Source organism: Mytilus galloprovincialis, chromosome 6 (genome assembly GCF_965363235.1).
Source record: "Mytilus galloprovincialis chromosome 6, xbMytGall1.hap1.1, whole genome shotgun sequence".
NCBI lineage: Eukaryota > Metazoa > Mollusca > Bivalvia > Mytilida > Mytilidae > Mytilus > Mytilus galloprovincialis.
This window is the reverse complement of record NC_134843.1, coordinates 5,668,955-5,679,752: the sequence shown is the minus strand read 5'-3', so window position 1 is coordinate 5,679,752 and position 10,798 is coordinate 5,668,955. Positions and strand designations below refer to the sequence as shown.

At 32.7% G+C, this 10,798-nt stretch overlaps 1 long non-coding RNA gene across 1 annotated transcript; it reads right to left on the bottom strand.

Moving 5' to 3' along the window:
• Positions 1 to 361: 361 nt before the first annotated feature.
• Positions 362 to 1,761, bottom strand: LOC143078793 (uncharacterized). The gene is made up of 2 exons (XR_012979269.1): positions 1,291 to 1,761; positions 362 to 769 (listed from the first exon to the last, which is right to left on the bottom strand). It is a non-coding gene; the product is annotated as an uncharacterized LOC143078793 (long non-coding RNA).
• Between the last annotated feature and the right edge of the window lie 9,037 nt (positions 1,762 to 10,798).

The following is a 10,798-nucleotide window of genomic DNA, read 5'->3' as shown; positions in this document are numbered from 1 at the left end:
CTATCGGGTGCAACAGTTATTATCATTTCTGTAGATACTATTCCTTTAATTACATCTATCAACTCATATAGGTCATGAAAATGCAAGAGATAATTTTAAAAACACAAATTCTAATTATTAGATTATCAATGCAATTTCTTGTGAGTATGTGGTGGTTACAAATGTAGTTAGTTAATTGTACCATCAGCTTAATAATAAAGAAATACGTTGGTTTCTTTTAACTGTCCACTTATGCTAAAAGTTGGCATATTATTTCATTCTGATATATGAACTATACAAAAGTTCATTCTTATATACATGAGTATGCTATATCCTGCTGGTTTGATTTTTTTTTTCAATTTTGAGTGAACATAACTATGAGTCCAGATGTATGTTTGCTTTTAATAAAACTTTTAATCGATTTTTACAATTGTCATACAAGACCAATGGGTGTATACTTGGAATGTAGAATCAGCAGTAACTGTTATGACATCACCAATCTGCAATTCAGCCACAACTACGGAAGTGCCTGTCGCAATAAATTCATCACTTGACATGCGCAGAGTAGATAAAGTATTTCCGTTTACATGAATAGAAAATTGTGCATTGGCTTTTCGTCCATTGATCACCGCAGATATGTGATATAAACCTGGTTTTTCAGTTGTGAAAACTCCAGAAGATCTTATCGCAGAAAAGTTTATTATTCCAATGTGAAATCGTATCTCATCGAACTTGATTATCTGTCGGCTATGTCTATCACCATCAACAGCAACACACATTGTTACTGCCACTGAAATGATAAAAGATAATTCATAAGTATAACGAGTTTTACAAAGAAATACAAATCAGTATACTTTATACACCTCAAACAAATTTCTTTACCCAACGTCAAGCTCTAAATGGACATGCGTCCTGATCAAATATTGATTATTATAGCAAAGTACCACCATCAACATCAAATCCTATGAAAAATAGATCTGAGCTTTCACTTATTGGCCAAATATTTCGGAATTTTGGGTCATCAATGCTCTTCGTACTTTACTTTTTGTTGTTGTCATTTTTCACATTTTCCATTCGAGCGTCAATAACGAGTCTTTTGTAGAAGGAACACGCGTCTGTCTTTCAAAATTTGAATCCTGATATCTATGATGAATCTATCTACGAGATATATCTGTTTTCGGACTGTTTCTTTATAAGGGAAAACACACGTTATGATTAATTTGTGTAAAATTTGGGCTAAAACTTTGTAACGTATCCTAGAGAAGATGTCAAAATATCAAAATCAGGGAAATATAATTTGAAACTACAAACCTCTTTCCTGACTCAATGCTATTTGTTTATTTTGTGTCTCATGAGTCACAATTCCCGTACGGGTGATCTCTTGTAACGTTGCCTCATGGGCACTCGTCTCATTTCGGTTGAGTTCAAGTTGTTCTTTCAATTGCTGTGTCTGAACCTCAAGGCTCGTCAAAACTTTTTCGGTTTCGAATGTTTTATTATATAACACGTCTATGGCATTAGTACGTACACGTTCGTTCGAATCGAGGATGAATGTTTTGACAGAAACTGCCTTCACCTGAGTCTGTAATGCTGTTACGGTCTGCTGTAATGTCGTCAGTAACTGAAGGGTTTCATGCTGTTGCTTCTTTATTGCTAGATATTCTCCGTGTAGGTCAGGATGGTTGGGTGTGACTGTCAATTGGGCACTAATCTGCAAAAATAACGAACACAACAAGCATGCACTTAACACAACATTAGTATGCAACATGTCAATTGCCGGATGAGATTACTGTAGGATACTGAATAAAGTGTGTTGTAGTAAACATATATGTAGGGTATCATCATATGATTACAGAATGGACATATCTTGTTTTTGCTTTGTAATGTACCCGTATCTGATATGTATATATTTAATCACATGTCTCTGACCTCACGAGTCATTTTTAATTAAAGTTTGTTTTAAATCAACCAAATTAATAACATGAGTTTTACTTTTAATATATGGTAGTTATATGGTATCATTAGCCAGGTTGTCAGCACTTTTGTGCTAAAATAAAAAAAATAATAGATATGTTAATTTTCTCTAAATCTATGTTTAGAAAATGTGCCTTTGCGTAAAACACTAATGTGTTTATAACAGCAGGTATATATTGACATAGTCGTATTTGGAACAACCTTTCGGAATTTTTCATTTTTAATCCTCTTTATAAATTTGGTATTTGATTGGCCTTTACACTGTTTTGATTCGAACTCCACTGATGAGTCTGATGAAGAGTGCGTCTGGCGTACAAAGTTATAAACCTAGTATATATTTGATGAGGTTTTTTCATCTAATAGTCTGGAATATCTATTTTTAATCATTTAATATGAAATTAGAAGTGAGAATGGCAAAAGTCTTAACCACCATGTATCATCGTACAGCGGATATAGGTACTAACCAAGCGGGCGTGATCGATTTTGATCTTACACGGTAACGAAAAATCTTTGTTTTGTTCTTATAATATCAATGTGTACTTCAATCTAAACATAATTGCTGTTTTAAGAAATGATTTGGTCGTAGGTTGATGATTAGAGATGTCTCATTATTTCTCCAAAACAAGAGGGATTACTAAAAGCATGTGCAAATACTTGTAAAAGAAGTTGGCCCTCGTCTCATCCGATATAATTCTATATTCATTGCAACTCTTTTTCTGATAGAAGGTCAATGTGTGTGTGTAATAAGTATAGCTGTTTCAATAATTGGCATTGAAATCTTTCATACATATGTTATTTTTCGATATTTTATCCCTAAAGAAGCGTTGTGTACGGTGTTTAGCTGACCACATAAATCCTTATGTACGGTGCATAGTTAAGTTGTTGTACACCGTACACAAAAACTTTTTTCATACTCGTTTATTACCTAAAAAGTTTCAAGGAATGAGTAATCGCAGGTAGTTTTATGATAGGTAACTATTACTTTTGCCCTGTATTAGATTTCTTTCAGTTAAAGCATGTAAATGTCTCAACAACTGTATCGAAATTGAAAGTTAGTGTTGACATTCACAACTATTTGCGCATGTACAAGTTAATTGTTCTTATTAGAATATCAAAGTTCTTTCATGAATAGGAAAATATCGATGCGAAAATTATTTGGGAGCAGGAATTTTAAATGTTGAGAAATGTACATTGAATATTGATAAAGCAAAACAAAGATTTTCGTTACCGTGTATGGTCAAAATCGATCATGCCCGCTTGGTTAGTACCTATATCCGGTATATTGATGATACACGGTGTTAACTCGAATTTTTTGTCAGCAAGTTTCATAGATAAACATAAGGATAAATATATATATATTTAATAGTGTTTTAATAATAGTTCGATTCCGATGTCCTCGAGTTAAGCTGAGAAAGTTGACTAATTCTATTTCGGACTTTATTGTTCACGGGTTTTTTTTTTGTAACCAATTAATTTCTATGAATGTTGATAATATTATTATTATACTCAGAATTTCCTTTCATATTGTTTCTTTTTGTTCCAACTATGAAGGTTAACGAAGAAAATCGTTCTGTTCTGTGTAATATGTGCACAAATAACTTAATTTGAATCGTTTCTGTACCACACAATGTATGGATGATATTTAAAACCGCATCCCCTTATAGCAGGTTCCAAATGTATTCTAAATCTTGGGAATTTTCTTTATAGACAATATATTATTTTGATTCAGTTATATGTTCCTGAGTTTAGATGAGCCAGCTCAAATCAGCCTCTGGGTGCGGGATCTTCCCTGTGCGTTGAAGACCCATTGGTGGTCACGGGCTGTTTTTCTTCTTTGGTCGGGTTCTTGTCTCTTTGTCACATTCCACGTTTCAATTCTCAGTTCTACATCATGCTTGATGTGTATGACGATACTTAAATATCAATCAATATATGTTATGCAATAAGGCTTATTTTGTTTCAAAGAAGTCTAATATTACGGATGCAACTCGTGCAATAAAACTGCTTACTTGTTCTAGGCAACTGAGTATACATACGTGGGATTATTGTTGCTAAGACTTTACGTGTTCTACATAAAATGTTCATGCCGTTTGCTTGACCTTTAATTTCGACTACTTATATCAATTATTCTCCTTCAAATTCTTCTAGTTTTATTTTATTTTTTAAATAACTTTCATTAGTGCTAAGGATAAAGATAAAAATTAACTACAGCAACTTGATATTTTCAACAGTATCGAACGGAAAATATAAGCATGCTTATCTAGGATAAAATAACCAATAACTGTATGGTAATAACATGGATTGACGTCATTGTCGAAGGGAAAAGAAGTTAATTTGTTTAATGAGAAGACATTTATTTTCATGACCTTGAATATAGATAATCTCCAGTCTGTATGCACAATAATGTACTTTAATGTACATTTATATACTTTTTATAAACATGTTTTTGACATTATCCATCATATCTAATAAAGGTTATTCCAAGGTCAGTAAAAAAAAAAACAGGTATTGGTTCTGATTAAGTGTCATCGTTTTTTACTTCATGGATTTAACAGGACATTTTGATCAAATTGTTGGACTTTTTATTTCAAATTAATTGTTCATTCGCTGTCCGTTGCATGTTTTTGAACTGCAACTATGATAGGCCTTTCAGGTCCCATTATTTTGACCCGTTTGCTTGTGCAACACATTATAGTCTGTCCCATTGCTCTAGAGCAACACACAACAGTCCATGCTGGTACCCTAGAGTATCGCACATCAGTTTGTTTGCATATCGTTAAGCTTGTTTGGGCACTCTGTAGAGGTAAAAATGTTTGCGTCCTCCAAAGAAGAGTACCGTAATTGCACAATTAGATTTTGATGAAATATCATAGAAAATGCAGTACAATATAAGTTTGGGCATAAGGATAACCTTGAAATTGAAGTACTGGTCTTTCGTCCCTAAAAGGCTCTGACTATAACCCTCTCTTAAGAAGGCAACACATATTTGTTTGATATGATATGAAAAATTTGATTTGAATTCCCTTTGTCAAATGTCGAGTGCTTGAACTTTTCACAAGCTGTTTTTGAACAGAAGAGGTACGTAAACGCAGTATTTCACTTTGACCGCATCTACAAATACCATCATCACAGAATTGCTTCATCGAACTGGTCCAAAACTGTGTTACGACCGGAACGGCTTTCAAAATGCAATAAGATAGGTATATATCATTTTAACTACTCTTAAGAAGCTACTATTTGATTTTTAAGGGGGACTAGTATGTAATTTGAAAAAAGACAGGACAGCAGTTTTGAGTACAAAACAAACAGGATGAGCAACTTGGGAGAAAAGGCAGTTCAACAAATTTAGGTAAAAAAATGCCAGACAATATTTTCGATTTTAGTAATTTCCTAGTTCCTAACCCCCATAAAAATCTCAAATGGTAGCTCTCTTACGCTCAATGAAAATGTAGGACATGTGACAATATACATATAGACGATCATAAAATCCTATGTGATTCAGATATATCGTAGTGACATGAAAGTAGAATTTATTTACTTTTAATTACGGTTGCTTTCATATCAGTTAATAATAGTCTACTTAAATGAGATAAAATTAGATTCTCGTTTGATAATATATTGATGTCAACCATATTTATATCAATTCATGTTATGTTCATAGCTCACAAGGGTTCCTGGGTAGGGTATTTATATATGTCTTAATACAGCATGCAGTGGGAAATCACCAACTGTTATTTGTTTAGAATAAATACACATTTTAAAATATTTATATTTATATCTTTATCTATATCTATATCTGTTGACTCAAATGCGAATCAAAGACCTATGTATCTTTATGATCATTATATTCCGTAATGAAATGAAAGATACATTATTGTAACTCATTAAATGAAAACGAATAATGTTCTAAAAAGATAACTATAAAACACACTACGTTCACAAAGTAAGTCAAGTGTCTAAAATGTCTCGAAGGGTTTTAAGGTGGTACCCAATAAAGGCAACAGTAGTATACCGCTGTTCAAAAATCGTAAATCTATGGACAAAAACAAAATCGGGGTAACAAACTAAAACTGAGGGAAAGGCATCAAATATAAGAGGTGAACAACGACACAACATTAAAATGTAACACACACAGCAACAGACTAAGTCCGATGAGAATAACCAATATAACATCAAAACGAAATACATGAATTTGGGATAGAAAAGTACCGTGGCACGTCTTATAGTAATGTGAATTCACACTCAAATATAGGAGAAAACAAACGACACAACGGAAACACAACGTAAAAATGTTACACACACAGAAACGAACTATGATAAAACAATGGCCATATTCCTGACTTTGGTACAGGACATTTTTAAAGAAAAAAATGGTGGGTTGAACCTGGTTTTGTGGCATGCCAAACCTCGCACTTTAATGGCATTGTTAAATATAACATTAAAATGACAACATAATAATACAGGACTTCAATACAAATAAATGGAAGAACGTATAAGGCAAAAAAACACATGAATAACACACCTTCCCTAAAATTAATTTGGCTCGTTTAATTTTCATAAAAATTTGACACTGTATTTACTTTGACCCTTAGACAAAAATATAAAAAATTTCAAAAAATTGGAATCAACCATATCATCAGAAAAATTACACTGGTTATATAGCAGTTTGACAAAAGCTTAATATTCCAATAACAACACAGTGTAATTAAAACGTTTAGCTGATTTTACAGAGTAATCTCCCTGTAGTGTTAGGTGCCACCTTAACTATGTTTTTATGTGCTTCCCCGTTTTTGAATGTTCCTGGGAGGGTGGTAATATGTGTTTTTTATTTGAATATAAAACCAGGTTTGACATACCATTTTACCTGTACCAAGTCAGGAATATGGCAGTTGTTTTCCGCTCGTTCCATTGTTTGATACATTTGATTTTGTCAGTTTTTCTGTACTTGGATTTTTTTAAGTATGGTATTTTTGTTTAAATTGTTTTACTGCTGAACATTACACATTAATTCCAAATCAGATTATTCATTGAATTTTACACAGATTTGAGAGTCAACAATCACGACAGTATCAAAGCATCACAGACTATAGTTTCTTGGTAGTTAATTAAAACATGAAATGATTATTGACTCTTTTTTTCCCTCATGGTAATACTCCTATTGCAAATAAGTGTTTTATTTTGGTGTTTTCTGGTTTTGTTTTCTTCAATAAGTAATGGGTGCTCATGTCGCTTCAGATTTGATAGGCTTTAACCTCGAGATTTTTTAACAATCCTTGGAAGTCTTTATGTTGACCAACATGAACATCCAGTTCGTACGTATATGTATAGAATAAGTATCGGAATAGTAAACTACTAATACATAAGTATTGCATGATAGTCGCATATCAGTTTACGAGCTAAGCGCAGATATAAACAAACGTTTACGCCAAGGTCTTGAAATTCAATTAAAGATAACTAAATGTGCCTTATCATCAACTATTTATAATACGCGGAATTTTTAGTACAGCTATCTAGTCAAAACTGCATCAGAATGGCTGAAACGTATATATATAATCTCCTACTACTGCATAAATGTGTCTTTGACGTCAGAGTATACGCATTGTTAACTTTAATGATAAAATATATTTATCATATCTTTTTCCTCACTCAACGAACTACGGCAAACGTTTCAATGTGATTCTAGACTACAAAAAGTTTGATGTTGAACGTGAGTCAGCAGAAAAGAGATTGACAACAAAAGAATTATGTCTACTGTAAGCAGCTTATTTCCGTATCATAAAATTCTAATAACAATACTCTATGATAAAAACAGGAAACATTTCGTTTTTATATTGAAGAATTATAATCGCTAGTATTAAGTTAAGGAAGTATGTGCATTCATTTTAAATTTGTTTTCACCTTACCATTATATAAATAACACATAGCTGAGAGGGTGATAGAGCAGATTGGTACCCCGAGAAAACATTGTCAACCGCGGCGAAGTTCTTTGAATAATCGATTTTCTGATTGGTCTAGACGAGAGGGTAACATTAAAAAAAATTGTCACCCGCTCAGCCATGTGATAGAGTAAATTGACACCCTCGTCTTAGCCAATCAACATATGGCATTTTAACGTGAAGTATAATAAAATACAATGTTACACGATAGGATAGATATATATAGGAAAATGTGGTTCGGGTGCCAATGAGACAACTTTCCATCCGAGTCACAATTTATAAAAGTAATCTATTATAGGTCAAAGTGCGGTCTTCAACAAGGAGCCTTGGCTCACACCGAACAATAAGCTTTAAAGGGCCCCCAAAACTAGCTAGTGTAAAACCATTCAAACGGGAAAACCAACGAGCTAATCTATATAAAAAACGAGAAACGAGAAACACTTATGAACAACATCAACAAACTACAACTTCTGATCATCAGATTCCTATTTTTTACAATATATTTTAGATTTCACGTAGTGTTTTGTAGCCATTTTTTTCTGGGAAGAGGGGGCATCATTAGGCGGTATATCTTCAACTCATGAGTTTTTCTTCCTCTGCTATATTCTGTCCCCCTCCTTTTTTATATTAATTGTGTACGTTGACTAACGTCAACATTTTAACATGTGATTTGATAATTTCCTGGTATTTAGCAATTTGAAACAAAAAATGTGTGTTTTTTTTTTTTTTTATTTTTATATTTTGTTTATATTATAGAAAGTTTAAAAGAGAGATAATAAAAATTATACAGACATAACTTGATAATAAAATCTTCAGTTATCAATGTAAATGATTGCAATGGGTGGTGGAAATGGAAACATGTTGTACTATAAGAGAACCCCATGGGAGAATAACTGATGTTAACGTACTTTACATTGAACGAACTAGTTTTAACTAGAGACCCTTTGACGTCAGAACATTTGAATCAATAGTGTAAAACGATAAAAGAATGTTTGTTTTCCTTTCCATTTTTCTCTTAAGAATGATGCTCTTCAAATTACTTCATCTGTGAATACAGATTCAACAAATAATGTAAGTATATTGCCAATGTGGAATAGCTAAAACCTTATCTGATGACGTCACTATCTATATCTATCAACATGTTTTATTATTTAGTTTCGATTGTTTTAGAACTCTGTTACATTCTTCCTTTTTGAATACAACATGGTTTTTCTTGTTGTTTTAACTTGCAAATTATATTTACATCATTCTGTTCTTTATGAGAAAAGTATAAACGAAATGAACTTTAATGAGACATATCAACTCCATCAACTCAAAAGACATACAAACGTAAACATACCTTGTTCATAATAAACAAGTGTTTTTCAATGCGATAGGTTCGGATAGGATTTGTTTTCGGAATTTTTATCGTTGTTTTGCTTTCCCATTAATGCGTACCTGGTACATAAAATCTACTTTATTCTAATTCATAATAAAATACACAACACACCACAGATGTATCAAGTAGTAAATTGTAAAGTTGACACCGATCAATCAATCAATCAATCAATCAATCAATCAATCAATCAAATTATTGTAGGCATTAAAACACAAATAAAAAAACAGAAAGTAAAAAAATTGCTTTAAATAAAACGAAAACTTATACCAAATCAAACCAAAATCTAACAAAACGGAACCATTGACTTTCGGGTGGTATTTTATCATATTGGGAGTTTAAATTCTTTTATATAGAACGAAAAACTTGCTCTTTTTTTCTAAAGCAATCAGAACTTTTTTGATAGTTGTATACCTTATATATATTCTCATGACGACCATTAGGCCCGAGAACACAGTTATTTCGCAGTGCATTTCTTTTAGACCATAAATTCAAATTAAAAAAATCGCACCTGCTCTTTCTCAAAAAGATTTTTTACAGTGTAGTGTACTACCAGTGAGACAAATAATATCAAAATTATAGACACTTCTACCAGCTCTAACTCAAAATATTGACAATTCTGTGTTAAGGGGGTGTAATTCAGTTTGACAGCTTCAGACGTGATAAAATTTGACCTTTTTGAACTGGACCAAATCACTACTTAACATAAAGATTCAGCACCCAAATTTTTTTTAACATGTAATTACATCCCCCTACTTAATATTTCATGCATTTAATATCAAGAAATAAATTGGGAAAGTGTATTAAATAAAACACGCAAATTATACACTGTTTACACTAGGGACTATATTCGTCGACGAAAACCAAAGGACGATAACTGTGTCCTTGGTCCATTAGGGGAAATTTCAGTCCGTTCATTTCTTTCCCAAACGTCTGATATTTTTCGATAAAACAATCTCCTTTGCTAGCTTTTCCTAATATCTGCATCTTTTACTTCCAATCATTTGCCTTCGGTCCGCTATACATAGTTGACCAATTGTCGTTATTAACCAATAACCGAATAATCAAGTCATGAAGATGTTAACATGACGACATTTTCGTTCTTATAATAGGACACTGGTTTTGTTACATTTGCTGATCCTAAAGCACCTGGATACTGTTAATAGAATTGCTGATAACATCCCTTAATAAAGATGTAAAATGAAGGGTTTGTTGATTCAGACAAAGTACACTCCATCACGGTAATCACAAGACCCGGTTAAATGAGTTTAAATAGATTGTTATTATAAAATTGAGAATGGAAATGGGGAATGTGTCAAAGAGACAACAACCCGACCAAATAAAAAACAACAGCAGAGGGTCACCAACAGGTCTTCAATGTAGCGAGAAATTCCCGCACCCGGAGGCGTCCTTCAGCTGGCCCCTAAACAAATATATACTAGTCCAGTGATAATGAACGCCATACTAATTTCCAAATTGTACACAAGAAACTAAAATTAAAATAATACAAGACTAACAAAGGCCAGAGGCTCCT